Source organism: Tympanuchus pallidicinctus, unplaced genomic scaffold (assembly GCF_026119805.1).
Source record: "Tympanuchus pallidicinctus isolate F22 unplaced genomic scaffold, pur_lepc_1.0 scaffold5, whole genome shotgun sequence".
Lineage (NCBI taxonomy): Eukaryota > Metazoa > Chordata > Aves > Galliformes > Phasianidae > Tympanuchus > Tympanuchus pallidicinctus.
Window position 1 is genome coordinate 68,770,640 of NW_026294769.1, and position 17,443 is coordinate 68,788,082.

Below are 17,443 nucleotides of genomic sequence, written 5' to 3' on the forward strand. Positions count from 1 at the left end.
GCATTTATGGGAAAAATTTTATGATACAGTTTCCTGTATGAGTAAACAACTGATCTTAATGGATCTGACTTTAATATCCTTATACAAGCAAATGTGGCTTGATTCTGTGTATGCTCAAGGAGATACAGCATAACAGGTGGCATCCATTATATTGCACTGAAAAGAGTAAGAAACAAAAGGTGTTATGCAACCTGGCAGGAATTCTGCTGCTCCCAACAGGGCCACCATCCAGCACCCTTTCCAACCTCTCAAAGGGGCTAAGGGTGGCCTGCTTTGCCCCTGTGAGAGTCTGAGGTGGAGAGATGGAGGGAAGCCGCACAAGGACGCTGCTTGTTGTGGGAAATGCCACTGAGATCAGATATTATTAGTATTTTCACATTATCAGTCACACGCTGTGCAACATTAAAGTTTCCCACAGATAAGTTGTTCCAAAATATAGTTTCTAAATATTGTAGTGTTGGCAGAAGAATGATTTTCAATTAAAAAATAAAAATAAAAATAAAAAACAAAGCTAGTTTGAATGGTAATGTTATACAGCAAAATAGGTGCTACTGTTCATTTTCCTAGTTTTACTGCTAGTTTGTGTCACTGAACACACTTTTTGTCTTTACTGTCTTTTTTCTTCCTTCAGTTGTACTTTGAGCAGTCTGAGAAGTCAAAAAAAGTTTTGATCAAGATATGAGGGGAAAAAGACCCTGCTGTGGTACTGGCTGACATTCCAGTCTCACCACTGTTAATTAAAAAAGGATGTGTTTCAAAGTGAGCTTCATGAACTCATACAGGGCTGCAATGCCTTTGCCATTTTCTTTCCCCATTACTGCTGGAGGACTTTCTTCTCTGAACACTGAAACTTGATCAGTCAATAACTGCAGACATTAGGGCTGCGCCCTCAGCATAGTAAGCTTTTTAGCAACTCTCATGGATTTATGATGATTTACATCAAGCAGCAATCTGCCTTCATCTTTTATTTGGTAGGACACTCATTATATCTCTCCTTTCTTCTGCCATTCACATCATTAACATTTCTATGTAAACCTTAACTGGTGTAAATTACACATCATAGGACTGCGGATCTTACACAAGGAAACAGTTGTCTAAGAAATAATGCTGGACTATCACAGTGTCTTTTTTTCCCACTGTATCTCCATAGGTTTTCTCACTGACGAACACTTCCCCTCTTGACTTCAGAAATCCACCCATTCTGCCACGTGTAAGATGCTGTTTCTCTGTTCTCTTCTTTGTTCTGTATTAAATCCCACGTGCTGCCATTACTGAGCAGTATCTGTATTCCCTACACTGTGATCATTCCTATCAGATCCCACCATGGATCAAGAACCTATCCAGTATGAAGCTGGATTATACCCCAGCTACTCCTCCCTGACGCATTAATAGCTGAGATAGTGACCTGTTGGGAAGCTCTCATGTCTTTGAGAAGAGATGCAAACCTCTACTAAGATCTGAACTGTGCCTGACATGCAAATATGTGCAGATATTTCTTTCTGGCTGAACACACTCAGTCTCTCAAATCTCCATCTGTCTCTTAAAAGAGGTAAAAGAACAATGGACCATTCTTCCCTGGGATGGCATCTCAGACAACTTGTTCCTTTTGGTTTGTGAAGTTCTTCTTCACTGAGGCAGATCAAATCCTTGAGATCATTCTCACAACTACATAAGGTATAGTTATGTTCAAAAAAGATTAGGCCTCTTTTTTAGCAGATGAAAGAATTTGCTGCATTTTCATGTGTTTCTGTTTGCTTGGTTGGCTGGTTGGTTGATTGCTTGGGGTTTGGGGTTTTTTTTGTTTGTTTTTTTTCTCTGTGTTTATTAGTTTTCCAGCAAAATGGAAATGAGTGTGGACTTTTCAGTATGCAAGCTTCAAAATAAATTTGAAACAGATTAGCCAAATGATCTGGACAAGTCATCTTTATCTTCTGGAGCAACCCAGGCAATAGGAATTTATCCAGGGAGCCCTTATTAGGTCAAAAAAGGAGTGTTGGCCTGAAAAGGTATTTTGGAAAGATATCTTCACCTGACAGTGGGCTTTCTCAATCATTTTACAAATAAAGCCTTCTGGATTTTTGCATGTGTCTTGATTGTTTCAGCCTCCAGCTGTTAATTCTTGTTTATTTCTTTCGGATAACAATATCCATTGGAAACAAATGTCTTCATCTGAAGGTCTTCTGTGTTATAACCAAGTTAGCACCATGATCTGCTTCTAATGAATTAAGTAGACTGAGTTTTTCCTGTCTCTCAGGTGGATACCTCTGACCAGATGTGATCTTCTACCCAACAGATGGCTGTACAGCACTACTCGCCATCATCTCCCTTTGAAGGCAGTGCAGAGAAATGAGTCCTTTCAGAGTGAAATTCATCTCATCCTAAACTGGATGTTTGAAACAGAGTAGATGAATGTCCCTCACAGCATTTCTATTTCTTTCTAACAACAATCAAGTAAGCCTGTGGTGACTACCTCTTGTGTCAAAGCCTGCATTGTAGACCAGCGTATTTAGGCAAGATGGATCTTTCTTTCCAGCTGTCATTTTTCCAGCTTTGAATCATTTCATCTGCACCTCACACAAATGAGACTTAGAAACATCTTGAGCAGAAGCATGACTTTAATATCCATGTATGAGGATGCCTCACTCTTAGGTGCTGGGACTGCAAACTGAAAATTTGATGAGGGAGATGTAGCTGGATTTCAATATGCATGTTGTCTACAGTCTGTATTTTGCATTAATTGTATTTTCTTAATGAGGAGTATGTGTTAAGAATGAGAAAGCACCTTAATATTTATGATCCTCCTGGAAAAAAGACTGTATTATGTAACTATTAATCTTAGTATTTTTGTTCTATGTGTTTTCCATTTTTTTTCTGATATAAACATCCCCTGCAGCACCACAGCTCCTTTCATCCAACTTGGTTTTCTAGCATCAGCTGCTCAGCTGTATCTAATCACACCAAGCTCAGCCACTAGCCCAGCCAGCCAGCTGCCAGATTTTTCTTTTTTTTTTTTTTTTTAATGAATACAAACATCTGTCAAGTTGTAAAGCAGAGAGCAATGAATCCAACTTTTTTTTTTTTTTTTTCTTCTCCCATTTGAAGAAGACAACCAGAGAATTGCACAATCTCTGCAACAAAAGACGAAGGATTTTTGTGGCTGGAAAAGTTCCCTTTATTTTAAATCAGATTTGTTTAAGTGTCAGTGTGTTCCCCTGTATGTATCACTCTCATAGAGTTTTATTAGGTCTACAGGAAAGAAGTAATGTAAATCACTTCTCTTGACCAGCATCCCTGTTTAAGATCTTATGTGATAAATATTATCACTATTACATGATTATGTATTGCTCACTCACCTGGGCAGCAGCCACTGCTCTGGAGGAACTTATGTAAGTGTAACTGGCAAGGAGAAATAAGCACTGTTTTTTTCCCATCCTGCTTATTCCTGTTGGAGGTCTTCTACCACAGATCATAGGAACAGTTCAGGTGTGCCCTACTTCTGCCTGTCCCCTTGCCTGATACCTCCCCATTCCTGCTTTCTCCTTTCTCACACATTTACTGCCCCTGATGGCAGACTCTTTTAGGAAAATGGACACCATTTGTGAAGTGGTGTTGCCATTTTTTTCTTACCTATGGCTGTGTCCTTTGAAAATGCCCAGGTCATGCTGTAGAACCAAGCTGTAGCCTACATTCACTACGTTGTTTCACATCAACTTCATCTTTACCTGTAAAATAGTCTGATACATACCATGAAGGCAGAGTGCACTACCTATTTTCAGTGTGCTTGTACCATGGCTTTCTTTTTGGGAAATCAAAATGGATCGTAGCAGAGACTCCTTGTGAAGAATTGTTTTTCCTTAACTTCTGCTGCACACCGTTGTGGTCAGTGAGCCGAGGTGATGCAGGTGAGACCACAAAACCTGCCTGCACGTCCCTCTGCATTGTTGTAAAGGTGATTTATATCCATTTAGTTGCAGTCAGTAGGGATCAGCATAGGCTAAGTTGATACAACGTGGGCTCCGATTGATTTGGGAAGGTTCACGCAATGGATTGTGCTGGCTTAAATAATCATTTTTAAGATGTTTGTTGCCTTCAGTTACAAACTGGAACCTGAGCCAATTTTGGTGCTACAGATAAAACAGGTTTTTAGTGGTGTTTTCACTGCAAAGCCACCAAGGGATAGGCAGAAGCGAAAATCGTGTGGGAAAAATAAGAGAGCGATAAAGGTGTGAAATATTCAGCAAGAATTCAAGCCTTGTCTGGAATTTTAAAGCTAATCTTTACTTAGTTAATATGATCCTGCATTAAAAAATATAAAATCAAATGTATGGTGTTCATTTCTCCCCTTGTTTTTCAGTATGCCATTTATACCAAAAGAATTTTATAATCATTTGTTTGCAACATCTCACAAACAATCCTGTGACAATTGGAACAGTGCTTCCTAGAGGATTAAGGAAATTTGTAGAAAGAATCACAGCTTTGTGTGGGAGCAATCAAATACTCATTGCAGGCATCTCTGTTCCTTAATCTTAATTTCTCTGTGCTGGTACCTTGATTTGTTTCTCAAATTTAACAGAGAAGGGTATGAAGACACTAAAAATCTAAAATTACAATGTAACCATATGGAAATATTAAGGTTAGGATGCCTAAGCACTTAAACCAACTGTTCAGGGTATTTTCCCCTTAATGTGCTTACATAAATCACATTAGTTTTTATGAGAGTTATTTTTCAAATTTATAGGCTTTTTCAGATGGATCCTCAGCTCCCAAGGTAGCATATGCAGAATCTGAGTGCGTTCTGCAAACTGAAGAGTATGGAGTTCAAATTTAAAGTCTGATGTTGTTTTTGTGGATGTGATCAGATGCACGTTATGACTGGACTTTGGAAATAGCTTTTTTTTAATGCACGGCTCTAGAAAGCTAAATTATCATTTTTGAATGTCAAGCACTCAAATTACTTATATAATGTGCAGTATTCATGTGATTGCTTTAGTACAGGTATGTGCAATGTCTTCATCTGTAGCAAGACCTGAAGGGGAAAAAATCACTGCCACTACCCGAGCAACTATTGTGCATCAGCACTGCTGTCTGACACTGCGCTTCTCACTGATGCTTTGCTGAAATTCCCCATTTCTGGAAATAGGTGGTTTGGGGAAGATCAAGTAAGTTAGAAGAAAAAGCATATTTCTAGCTTTGATGAGTGTACTGAATGTGCCCAGAAGGTTCAGAAAGCAGAAGGCATATAAAAACTTTGCAACATTTATTACAGCATTGAATAAAGAAATATTTTAATGTTGGTTTGGGGATTTGGGGATGGCCTAATTCATGGATTTTGCATTTGGCATTCTTGTGAAAATCAGCGAGAATCTCCAGAGTGCAATGAATGCATGGCAAGATTTCCAGCTCACCCACAGCATGTGTCCCCAGTGGGGCTTACTGCAGCCCTCTGAGCTGTCTGGTAGCTCTACAAAGTGCTGCAGAGACTCAAAGGGAGAGGCAGTGCCCATGGCTCACAGCACATAAAGGGACCAGGAGAGGCTTCAGCTGCTCAGCTTGCAGCCAAGAAGCAGACGCCATGTGAGATGGAGATCAGGCTCTGTGTAGCTCATGCATCCTGCCAATTGAACCAGATTTTGATGTCAGAGATCTTTAAGCTCACCTTACACTACCCTCTTTGCACCACTCCAAATACAGATATGAGCGTAGGTCTTGAAAGCACAGCTCAGATTATATATTTCTCAATCTACTGTATCCTGTAAGGAGTGGTAGCTGCGAGGTGAATCTAAGTATATTTGCAATATAAATGAAGTGAAAGTTTCTCACAGTGAAGCCAATTAGTGAGAATGACAGATCAGTGAGCTATGCTGCTAGACCTACCCTTGGGACAGCGTATGGTTCCTGACTCATGTGTTACTCAGTGCTTGAACATCTTGGGATGTTGTTTATAGCATTCCACAATGCCATCGTTGGACCTGAGAGTTTTTCAGAAAAAGGAGGGGACCACAGGAGGTGTTTGAGGCCAGTTTGGAGGGGGCCATGTGTGGGTGGTGGGGGGCAACCAGCGCATAGAAGGAGGTTGGAACAGAGCAGGATTTGAGTTCCATTCCAACCTAGGTCATTCTATGATTCTATGGTTCAAAAACTTACCAGAATGTTAGAGCACTCACCAGGAAGCTTTTGCTCCACCTTGCGTGTGCATAGTGGCTCACACATTTGGCATCTAGCAGGCATGACTGGGTGCTACTAGCTTATGGTCAAGCCGTGAGCCATGGGATTGATGTGGGTGAAACACCGGTGTGTTTCAAGCAGAATGTCAGCAGAGGTGACCACCACGACCCCTTCCAGCATTACTACCACTATTACTCTTATTCTTGTCCTATTTAATGCTTTTCAACGACTAAGATTTCACTCAATACTCCTCAGACCTTTTGCTTTCTAGTTGTGGTTTAGCTCCTGCACTGCAAAAATGAGGATTTCCATTTCAGCACAAGCTTTCACAGCTGTGAAGTGTTTTGAATGACAAGATCTCTACTTTTGTTTTTCTCCCATGTGGGTAGGTTGGACTGCACATCAATGAATGTGAAGAGGCAGAGTTACCTAATTTATAATACTGGTGAGGTGAACAGGTAATTGTGCAATTCAAACTGAGACTATGTCAACCTACAGTGAAAAAGCAAGATGAACTGTGCAGTTGCACACAATGTCTTTGTTTGGTTAGTTTGTTTGTTCTGCTTGTATTTTAGTGGGAAATACTTTTTCCTTTTTCTTTGCCTAAGCAGTTAAATACAGCAGTGACTCCTGATCTGCTGTACTGGGAGCACACAGGTATGTCTTGAACAGGGCAGTTACCTGTATTATATTTCAGTGAGACAAAAATCACTGCTGTGTGTTAGAGAAAAGAACAAATTCCTTTCCCGATTTAATGGTAGGTAGCCTGTACTAGAAGATAGAATGGACGATAAGCTTCTTAAAATAATAATCTCTTAGAGTAGTTCAGATCTTATTTCCACTTCTCAGTTTCTTTCTCTGTTTCTTTTGTATTTTGGTGGGGAGGGCTGTTCAGTGCAGATTTACAGCAGATGGGAGAAGCCGGAGGATTTCTCCAGCTGAAATGGCATTAAAATAAACTCTTTCACTGAATGAAAAAAATAACAAAAAAAAACAACAACAAAGAAACATAAGAGGAAGGTCTGTATGAGAGAATGCAGTGTGTTAACCAGCTGGGCTGCTCCATTCTGTGAAAAAGAAGGTTTCACAGGAGACAGTTCATTTGGAAATGCAGAGATATGACAGAGCTGACGGCTCAGATACATCAGTGCATCCCCCAGCAGGCTTGTTGTTGCATGGTCACTGTGATGCTTAGACTGGTTAAAACAATCTACAAATGTATCCTGAAGTCATTGGCTTGATGCTCGTGGAGGGAACTCACTGTTTTGAAGTCTACCCTCTTTTCAGTCTTTGTGCTTTCTCACACCAGTCCCATCACCTAGAAACACTTTGGAAGCTCTTTAAGAAACTCAGTGCTCTTCTTGCCCAGAACTCTTAAGCAGAACTTTTTCACTGTCACACATCTCCACAGAGAACTGCAACTTGCATTCTCCTCCAGTCCTGGAGAGCAACTGAGGTGCTTCAGACCTGCTGGGAATTGGAAGAATATTGAAAGATATCCGAAGCACCTCTGTAGATAAAGCCCTCAAGAACATTCATAAGCTCTGCAGTGGTTTTCAAACCTAGTCATTATCTGAAAATGCAGAAGGTGGGATTTGAAAATCCCTGACTGCTTAGGCATCCAATTTCTTTTGAGTCCAACAGATTTATTTATTACTTATTTATTTTTCTCATTTTGGTGAGAGTTTTGCATCTACAGACACTTTTCGAAATCTGCTCCTACATAATTTTCCAGACTGGCAATTTCTATTGGTCAGACATTGGATGATGCCCTAAGCTGCAGGTAAGTGAAGAAGCAGATCTGATGGGAAGACTCAGCACCTCCCTATCACCATTTTTTCTTTTCTTTTTTAACAGAAAACAGGTTTTCCTCCTTCTGGCAGCATGCAGCTGCAGACAAAGCCATTTGAGCAATGAAAGGGTGCTTCTGCAAACAGCCTGCTACAGCAGCACATTCCTGTCAGTAGAAGCTCTACAGATGTCCCCTAATCTTGGAAAAAATAAACATCTCTGTGCCACCATAGCAGGAAGGCTGACATCATTATAGTAAATCAGAGCAACTCTGTTCTTTTTCAGAATATGCAACAGCACCATCTGCCAGAGTGAGCTGCACCAGGGAAGCAAATCTGCTGACTAAGCCATCAGTGGACACAAAGATTTATTTCTAAAGAAAAAGTTCAGTGAAATAAAATCACCATGGCAATGTTCAGGTATGGAGACTCCAGGGATTGTGAAGCAGCAGAGTAAAGCCATACACTATCAGTAGCTGAGGAGGTGACGAACAGCAAATCATAGTTTTCATTAAGTTCACCCTCTTCATAGTCACAAACAGATCCTTTTGAAGTCCTCTACTTGCTTGTGGTACTTACAGTTTGAGCCTTTTAATGCAGAGGCCAATGTAAGTATCTGTTCAATGTTATGAAATCCTGGAGATATGATGTGCCTCAGTATCCCAGATATTTCAGATACTTTGGGGTTCTTATCTTGGGGTGAATTCCATCTACTCTGAAGCCTGGCCTTTTATAGTTGAGAACAGAACACAGAAGCACTTTTACCTCCTCTGCTAAGGCAGGAGCCTGGCAAAATGAAAGCAGCATACACAGGTCCACAAGCATTAAGTTCAGAAGACCTTGATTGTGTTGCTGTTTTCTTCGTTAAGACCAAAGCTCGTTTTCATTGTCCCCTGTATGTGTATGGAGCATATAGGTACATGGGGACACCCAAACAAGTCCAAAACTACTGAAGAGCGCAATTCCCTATTTCAGTTGTATTCACATTCCCTGATTATTCATCCATGCCCGTATTTTGGCTTGCAATCTGGTTATGGTCAGGTGCCAACAAACTTCAGGGACAGCAAGAACAGGCTCACACGTGAGTATGGGAGTAGCCTAAAATAGGTAGTGTAAATCACCATAGTAACTGCATGTTGGTGCGTTAATTTTAGTGAAAGAAGTGAAGCTTGTAAGTCAAAAGGTACCTACACAGAGCAGTGCAATCGCACATAAAGATACTGCAGCAGTCATGGATAAGATAGTCAGGCTTTCCAGCCTAGGTTATCCTGCTTTTCAGAAGCAGGGGACAGAATTTCATCTTGAAGTCTAAAACGCAGCAAACATGTGAAAGAAACCTCTTCATGTTTCTGTTCTCTATTTTCTCATGCCACCAATGAAAAAGGTGATGTATTAACATCCTGTTTAGAGGTTTACTGAAGGTAGTAATGAAAGGGCTCAGGCTGTCCAAATATTGGCTTAGTCTCTGAGATACACTTGGATAAGGAGGGAATTACCTGCAACAGCACTGCGGCTGTTAAATGTTTTACAGGCTATCTCATTGTTCATCTCTCCAGATGAGTGGAACAACATATTAACACTTTTTGCCCATTAAGGCATCAGTTGACACGGCAAGCTTAACTGACATCAACCCAGCAGTGGACAAAAATCACTTTATTTCCTGGATGTTTTTATCTCAGGGAAACTATTAGCATGAATCTAGCCTATTTCTGAGTCTCTGTTTGCCTTGCATTTTCAGACTGGGTGAAAGCACCAATAAGTATTACAAGGAACTGTCAGATAAACTAGGGCAAGCATCTGTACCTGTTCAGCCCCTCAATATGTCCTTCTGAGAGGGAATCCCAGGCCCTTATATTCCCTTCCACCTGCATAGCTGGTATCCAATCATGGGTAGAAAAGCTGCCCATGACGTCCATCACGAAGTGGTCAAGACACCATGGAATAGCTTGAATTTCCAGATAGCCCTGCACTCTGGTGTAAGTGTACCAATCTACAAAAGGTGATATAAAAACATTGCTAATATAATAATATCACTTATAATAATGTAATCTACAGAGAGTTATACAAAAAAACAGGGTTAGCTTTCACCTACTCCTTAAATTACATCTCCCAGGGTACTGTGGATGCACCTGCAATTTGTTTTCTTCTTATTGTTTTTCTTAATAATATTTTCTTTTGCACAGATTAAATAATTATTCCCTGAGCTAGAAAACAGGGGAAGGATAGGAGGAGAGGGTTCAACAGTGCAACAGTGTCAGATTCTCAGAGATTCACCTAGGCAGTAAGCCATCTGGGTTTCTATTGCTGTGCTAGTTAAAATTCAAATGTTTTATGCAAAATAGAACAACTTCAGAAAAAGAGCAAATGTAGATTTTTGTAGTTTTACAATTGGGGTGTTATTCTGGAGGATATAAGTTGAACCTAGTTATCCTAGAGAATGTGAGGCTGCCATAAACTACGATGACAAGAAAAGAAAATTGATAATAAATTATTCTATACATATATACGATACACACACACATACATATATACATGTCGTTCAGTGGGAACACTTTGCCCAGTTTGACATGAAAACATAACATTTTGGAAAATAAGCACATGGCTGTCAGAGAAAAATCCTTATACTTTAACTTCCATTGAAATATATTGGCACTTTGTTCTCTGCATTTGTGGATGGATCTTGACAAAAATGTTTTCATGGATGTAATAAATAGATTTTAATGAGAAGAGACAGAGGAGAGGATGAGCCATGATGGAATGGAGTAATTGATAGAGAGGATAAGCTGTGACATTTTTTGAAAGAAGGTTGTGAAAGAAGAAGAGAAGATATGCACAGGGTGGCAATGGAAATTCATGTGAATCACTTTTCTGATTCCTAGGTCAAGTTATCTAATCAGCTATTTAATTTACAAACTTAAAGCCTGCTGACTTTCACTTATGCTTGGTATGTCAGTGCCTTTCATTTTTAGAGATAACACATGAATTTCAAAGCAACTGAGTAATGGACTTTTAGAAGTTCCTATGTGTATAGCCACAGCAGTAACAATTTCTACACGTAGACGAGTTAAGTCAGCATCTACAAGGATTTAAAGCCTTTAAAGTGTTCTCTAAATGCCACTCAAGATGTCACCAGTGGTTTATACTCCATGTTAGTGCAAGTTTCGGTAGGGCAAAGGACTTTTGTTGATGCCATTACCAACCTACATATTGAAAACTACCACATGCCCTGAGTAAGCATAACCTGATGATGCAGGATGCAGCTTACAGCAGGATTTTGAGCAGGGGTCTGCAATATGTGTGGGGGAAGTGTACACAGTATTTACTAGGAAAGCAGTAGTGTTTGAAGGATCAAACATATTGATTCCAATCATGCCAGCAGCATTCACTCCAGAAAAGGGATTTGTCTGAAAGGACAGGGAAAGATGGCTTTTTGAGATCAAAGCTAATCCCCCTTTATAGACAAAGCTTCAGTCTGAACACTACCATCACAACTGAAACTCCAGAGGGAAAAAGTGTCAGTGCCCATCAGCATGTTTTCAGGGCAGTGTGTCAAAATATGCCAAATTCACCTAAAGAAAAACGTGTTTTGTTTATCCCTCAAAAATTACTCCTCCCCAAAGTCAGACAAAATATTTAAAGAGTCAACAAGGGTGTCTATGAGCAAGAACGAAAAAGACACTGATATCTCCACAAAGGGCAACATCATGAGGGAAGATTTGCAGCTTGCTGAAGTCATGAGTCTATTGGCATCCAATTTTCAGAAGCACAATAGCAGAAGTGTTACTATAGATATACACTGAAGCCTTTGATATTTAATGACTCCATTCACTAGAATAGAAAGTGGTCTGAAAAGATCTTTTAATTTTTATATAGTTAAAAATATTTTTGAGATAGGGAACGTTGATTTCTAAATAAAGATGCATAAACACCAGTGTTAATGACTTTCCTGAACTTATTTGCTGAGGTTTTTGTTGTCCATGGTTTGTATCCTAAACTTTACCCTTCGGAGTTCATTAAGTGCTGCTACATGCAAGGAAACTAAAAGTTAAAGCTAAAAATTGAAAAGTCAGTAAACCAAAAAAAGCTGCAGTGTTTGACATCCCCAGGACACCTGTCTAAGACAAGTTTGTTAGAAGTATTTAGTATGATGTGATTTTCCCTTTCGGTCAATCAGGGTTGTTCAGGGTGCAGACCTCGATCTGCTCAAGGAGTCCCTTGAACTCCAGGGAGAATAGCTCAAGGCAGCATGAACAAGATATTGTTATTCAGGTTGGATTTTAGGGATTTTTTTTTTTTCCAGAAGGAGTGGTGAGGCATTGGAATGGGCTGCCCAGGGGAGTGATGGAGTTACCATCCCTGGAAGTGTTCAAGAAAAGGGTGGATGTGGCACTGAGGGACGTGGTTCAGTGGGCATGGTGGGGATGGGCTGATGGTTGGACTGGATGATCTTAGTGGTCTTTTCCAACCTTAATGATTTTATGAGTCTATGGCAATCACTGTAGATTTTTGTTTTGTTTCTGTCTCAAAACAAGGGAAAAGTAATGGGAAGAGACCTTATCCTGCAGCAAAGTATATAAGACTACACAATGATAAATATGGGATGAGCAAGGCATCCGAGTCAGACCTGTGGACTACCCAAAGGATGGTGTGGCTGGACCTTTCAGCTGTTCTCCTGGCAATGCATCCCCAGCAGTGGTGCAGGTTGTCATGCTCAAAACTGCTCTGGAAGTTCCTCCCCCCCAAGTATTTTGACAATATCTCAAAACGTCATCTGAAAGAGAACTCCAGGCTTCCAGCAGCCTTAAAGGCCTGCAGAATTCCTTTTGGAAAATGTTCATGTAGAATAGGAGATGATCTGAGAACAACCCTATGCCGTGTCTCTTCTTTGGCTGTGATTTTTTCAGTTTACTGGAAACTAGAACAGCATCCAAAGAACTGTAGGTTGGTGAACAACGTTTTGGGTGCTTTAGTTGAAGAGGGCATAAAGGCGATTTGCACTGTCCCTGACTTGTGGTTCACATGGACCAGCTCCACTCTTCAGCCTGGTCTAGCAACAGGGATGTTCAGACCGTGTCCTCTTTGCTTATTGGAGATAATATTTTTCCTTTTATCTTAAAAAAAGCTCTGCCTAGAAATCTGATTTCTTTTCCCAGCGAAGCTATCCTCTTTCCAATAATCCCTCTGGCAGTACAGGCAGTAATTCAGGTCATAGGTTTTGACAGCAAAACCACATCATCAGCAAGTCACTGCAAATGAATATGTTTTCCCTGCTCCTTGTGGATTTCTTCTCATGGCCAGCACTCTGCTGCTTTTAAGTGCGAGCAAAAGATTGTTGCAGCAGTGGCTTAGGAGCCCTCTAAATCCTCATGTGGAACTGCCCCTTTGCTGAACTATTAATTCTATGAAGCAGAGTGAATCTGGGACACGAACAAAATGAACAGCAATGTCACACCCCATGCTGTGAAGTGTGGAGGAGGCATTGTGCAAGAGAAGAAGCACCTGAAGACACCTCCTGTGGCTCTGCAGAGATGAAATGAGGGTGCTGGGCAGTGAGCCATACCCCTGACCAAAGGTCTTAGCTTTCATGAAGAAATACTGGCTGACTCTCGGTTAGGAAACAAAAGTAAAGGAGGTCACTTTCTTTCCAATGTTGGCCACTTGCATAGGGCTAGGAAAACATAGGGCAACAATTTTACAACAAATGTGGCATTTTCATCCCATCATTATGGTGTCATCAGAAAGTTCAACTAAATAGAACTCAAATGAGAGTCAGGTGATACCACATAATGGATCCGGGAACTCTATGCTAAATGGGGGCCATGGATAGACTCTTGCAATGAGTCAGCTGCTGTTGTCAGAGTTATTTACATATATCAGCAATACTGCTTTCAGTGGCCCTCTGCTGGGTTTATACCTGAGAGCAGCAAGTGACCTTAAGCACGTACTCTGAGAAGAGCCTAGTTCTACTCAGCCAAAGCCATTTGGAGATTTTTCAACAGCATTCAATTGGCATTAAGATGAAAACCACAATTAAATAATAGCTTCAGAGTTGAAACAAATATATCTAATCTAGGTCAGCTCCTTAGACAGGTAGGTTGATGGATCTCACATCAGCTCAGTGCAGTTATAACCAAAAATAAAGACACAACTCTTTAAATGTCACTGTGAAAGGCCTGTGTTCATTGTATAATAATATTGAGCTAGTTCCTCATTTGGATTGCTCATTAAAATTAATAAACAACTTTCTCTGGAAAAGACAGTACCCACGCCCATTTTTCAGGAAGAAGATGACAAGAAAACAAGGACAACATGGCATCTCATGAAAGCTCTTCCTTGCTTTAATGTGGTACAGGCAATATTTTTGCTCAGTCCCTTAGCTGGAGCAGCTGTCTCCCCTGGGCTTTCTAATCTCTAATTTCTGTAACCCTGTGAATCTGGCATAAGCGCAAAGTGGGACTGATGCTTCTACACAGAACAAGCTGCATTAATTTTTCATTCTCTCCAACCACAGAACTAGGAAATGTCTTCTAAGACTGTGTGAAAGTTCATCCCTGGGAAGGCATCTGATTTTGGTGGGTGGATTTGATCACAGATTAGGTTTGAGAAAGAGGGAAGGTGGGAGGGAAGAAGTGTTGGCTAGGTTTCCTGTAAGAAGATAGGAACTTTCTATGTTGGTGGTGAAGGAAGGAAAAGAAAAGGGGCTGAGGCTTTGAAACACACAGGTCACATGGGCTCACAACACTGGGTGCTGTTGCCATCGTGGCCTGGATTTTGTAGCTGTGCTTACACTTTCTTTCCTTGGACTTTTTTTTCTGTGACAGTGACACTGGTCTGCCAGAGACAGACCGCACATCTTCCATCTGTACCTAGTGGAGATGTCCTGCCAGGGGTGATAATTACTCTTAGGAGAATGCAAAACAGACATGCTGGAAAGACTCCCGTGCAGGGCCAGTTAAATGATCAAGGAACAGGAGAATTTCCTCAGAAAAGGCTGAGAGAGCTGGAAATGTTCAGCCTGGAGTAAAGACAGCATTTGGGGGGGGGAAGGGGAGTTCCTATCAACATCTATAAATACCTGAAGGGAGGATGCAAATAGAAGAAACAGGCTATTTTCAGTGGTACCCAGTGTCAGAACAAGAGGCAGCGGGCACAAACTGAATCACAAGAAATTCTGTCTTAAAATCAGGAGGCACTTTGATACTGTACAGAAGATGGAGCCCTGGAACAGGTTGCCCATAGAGGTTGTAGGGTTTCCTTGTTGGAGATCTTCAAAAGCCACCTGGACATGGTCCTGAGCACTCTGCTCCGGGTGCCCCTGCTTGAGCAGGGGTTGGACCTCCAGAAGTCTCTGGTTACCTCAGGCATTCTGGAATTCCATGAGTCCAGCAACCGGACAGAAGTGACATTAGAGTGGGTCCATGCCCAGATCCCAGCAGCATCCAGGCTGAGCCCAGGTTCCTGGCAGACACAAACACTCAGCACACCTATTCAGCACATGCATACAGACAGACATGTCTGGACACACAAAACACATGCAAACCCACAGTGTACGCATACGAACAACATACACAGCACAAACGACTTCATCCCAATCCCCTTTCTGGCTGGCTGAGCAGAAAGGAGTATGTATATATATATATACACACTCACATACACACATTCACAGTGTCATCCCTCCAGCATCTGAGTGGTGAGGTGCTGGAACAGGCTGCCCAGAGAGGTTGTGGATGCCAGGTTCAGGAGGTGTTCAAGGCCAGGTTTGATGGGGCCCTGGGCAGCCTGGTCTGTTATTAAATGAGGAGGTTGGTGGCCATGCATGTGGCAGGGGGGTTGGAGATTCATGATCCATGAGGTCCCTTCCAACCCTGGCCATCCTGTGATTCTGTGATTCTATGTGATTCATCTGGGCTCAGGTACTCAGTCTGCCTAGTAGCTGACCCTGGATACCAGTTTCCCCAGTTCTACTCTCTGGTTGCACTAGCCACCAAGGCCACAGCCCCATTCCAGTTGCTCATAGAGAATGTCATTTTTCTGACATGAACCGACATTGATGCTTGAATTCATTGAATCTGATTTGACACAATAATTTGAATAATACTTAGGGCAGATTTTTTTTAATATTTAGATACTAAACTCATGCTAAAATGCATTATTGGATAGGAAGAGATCTGGCCATCAGCAGACTTGTACTTCATCCCATCAGTGTGAGTTTTCTTTGCTGAGCTGTGAGATATGAGGAAGAGAACAGGGGGCAGAAAAAGGATCAGTGGCCAGAGAGACTAAATCTGTTGTTTTCGTCTGCACAACCAGACCTTGTCCTGCCAGCTTCTTCTTCCATGATGTGATTCTAGAAAAATTGTACAGATATGGTTACTGAACTTGTGGGAAAATAGATTGTTTCGGATTCCTCCAATACGTATACAGGATGGATTTGGCAATTCAGTCTAAGGGTTCAGCAAATCCATGATACATAATAAATGTGATTTTCAGAGTAATGCACAGGTTAATCAACTCCAGTCTAATTGAATTTCCTTGCTGATCACTCTCCAGTCCCCATGTCAGGAATGACTCTCTCAATATCTGTAAAATGGATGCAAGAGAGATCAAAAATATTGCTGGCTGAAATTGAATTTGCGATTGGTTTGGTGTTTTCAGTTTTTATTTTCAAAAGCTCTACCAGATGATGTTTTGAAAAAAGGCTGTTCTGTGATCACCCACTCTGATCTGACCATCATATTAGTTCATCGTGTTCATCTGTGACCCTTGGGTAGTTAATCCCACCAGGCTGTGGGGGACATTAGGCTTCTGTGTTCCCAAAAGGGCTCAGTCTGAAGCTAGAAAACACCATAAAAACTAATACCTCTTATACAAAGATATCTGTTGATATCTTAGGGTTAATTACATGGTCCCTAATATTGGAAGCCTGTCTCTTAATCTCCATATTCCTCCATCCTTCTATCCTTAGAAGATAAGAACATCCTATGTTAACCCAGAGGTCTCAAATCTCCAAAACTTTTATAACGAACTTGAGATACATGCCAGAATTATAACATACTATTTAAGCAATTGGGAATACTTGGAAACTGATGTCTGATTTAAATCTTTAGCACCCACTTGTATAGAAAAGAGACCTGAGACAACCTATGGTTTCCAAAGTCTCATCCCACCAAGATGACTCAGGGTTCAATTGCAGCCGACCAAGTTTGCAGTTTACTGAAATATTACTACATTTGACCCATTTCCATGAATACTTCAAATTGACATTATCAAAAACTTCCTTGTTTCCCAACTGCTCTCAAGTTACAGCAGTAAGACCTCTGAAGTCCGCACTATGGTATGCGGAGACCAAGGTGACCAAGAGCAAAGATAACAGAGAAGTCTTCTAGGAATTTATGAGTCTCCCAAAAATAAAAGCACTTTCAGTGTCTAATCTGAGATCTACTAGTCTTATCTTCAATCTGGAGCTATCAGATTATCTTAGATTGCTG